The following is a 1,500-nucleotide window of genomic DNA, read 5'->3' on the forward strand; positions in this document are numbered from 1 at the left end:
CCAGGTAGGGATGTAGCTCTGGTCCATGAGTAAGGCTGTGGACCAGGTAGGGATGTAGCTCTGGACCATGAGTAAGGCTGTGGACCAGGTAGGGATGTAGCTCTGGACCATGAGTAAGGCTGTGGACCAGGCAGGGATGTAGCTCGGGTCCATGAGTAAGGCTGTGGACCAGGTAGGGATGTAGCTCTGGACCATGAGTAAGGCTGTGGACCAGGTAGGGATGTAGCTCTGGACCATGAGTAAGGCTGTGGACCAGGTAGGGATGTAGCTCTGGTCCATGAGTAAGGCTGTGGACCAGGTAGGGATGTAGCTCTGGACCATGAGTAAGGCTGTGGACCAGGTAGGGATGTAGCTCTGGACCATGAGTAAGGCTGTGGACCAGGTAGGGATGTAGCTCTGGTCCATGAGTAAGGCTGTGGACCAGGTAGGGATGTAGCTCTGGACCATGAGTAAGGCTGTGGACCAGGTAGGGATGTAGCTCTGGACCATGAGTAAGGCTGTGGACCAGGTAGGGATGTAGCTCTGGACCATGAGTAAGGCTGTGGACCAGGTAGGGATGTAGCTCTGGTCCATGAGTAAGGCTGTGGACCAGGTATAGGAGATGTAGCTCTGGACCATGAGTGAGGCTGTGGACCAGGTAGGGATGTAGCTCTGGTCCATGAGTAAGGCTGTGGACCAGGTAGGGATGTAGCTCTGGTCCATGAGTAAGGCTGTGGACCAGAGCTACATCCCTACCTGCTTCCTCTGCAACATTTAAGGCCGTTTCCAAAATGTTAAAATGTAAAAGACCAATATTATTATTATGAAGAAAACAAGATGTTAAGACCGCTAAAACAAATAGAATAAAGTTTATACCTTCAGAAAAAGCGTTGTTTATGGCTTCTGAATGTAGGTCTTATAACATGTAATGTCTATGGAGTGACGTCACGTCATCCCCACTGGGTCTGGAAAGGGGGCGTGGAAAGGGGGCGTGGAAAGGGGGCGTGGAAAGGGGGCGGGGAAGGGCTGTGAGATAGGCCTATCCAGAGAGACTTTACAGTCATCAAGAACAACACATGGTGATAGTCTACGGACCCCAAATGTAATGGTATGTCTATCTCTGGGACCCCCAATCAATATTGTAAAATCTGTGTTAGTAAATAAATCTCTCTCACCTTTCACCTTGTCGGGTTCGGCCTTCATGGTTTCCGTGGTAACCGTTTTACCTGCCTGGGTCTGTAGAGAGAGAGAGAAGGAAGATGTGGAGTTAAGGTCTAACCGGAGCGGAGTCAGAAAACATTATATTCTTCTTCCCCTCCAAATCCACTCCTTCCTTTCAGAGCTTGATACCTTAACTTCACAGAGGTTATTCTCAGTAAAAACAAAATAAAGAATACATGAACAGCGGCACCAAGCGGTCGGCGGAAAAAAAGAGGGGTGAGATGGTTTTGGGGTGACCGTACCTGTTACCTTGAAAAGGTAAGACAGGTCAGATGGTTTAGGGGCGACCGTACCCGTTAC

At 49.5% G+C, this 1,500-nt stretch overlaps 1 pseudogene across 1 annotated transcript in view; it reads right to left on the reverse strand.

Annotated features, from left to right (window-relative positions):
* Positions 1 to 1,246, reverse strand: part of LOC306918202 (SH3 domain-containing kinase-binding protein 1-like) — a 29,765-nt pseudogene extending 28,519 nt beyond the window's left edge. The window contains exon 1 of the transcript XR_013792507.1: positions 1,155 to 1,246. The product of XR_013792507.1 is annotated as an SH3 domain-containing kinase-binding protein 1-like (transcript). The remainder of the gene's footprint in view (positions 1 to 1,154) is intronic.
* Positions 1,247 to 1,500: the final 254 nt, after the last annotated feature.

This window comes from Electrona antarctica (genome assembly GCF_951216825.1).
Source record: "Electrona antarctica genome assembly, contig: scaffold_709, whole genome shotgun sequence".
Classification (NCBI taxonomy): Eukaryota; Metazoa; Chordata; class Actinopteri; order Myctophiformes; family Myctophidae; genus Electrona; species Electrona antarctica.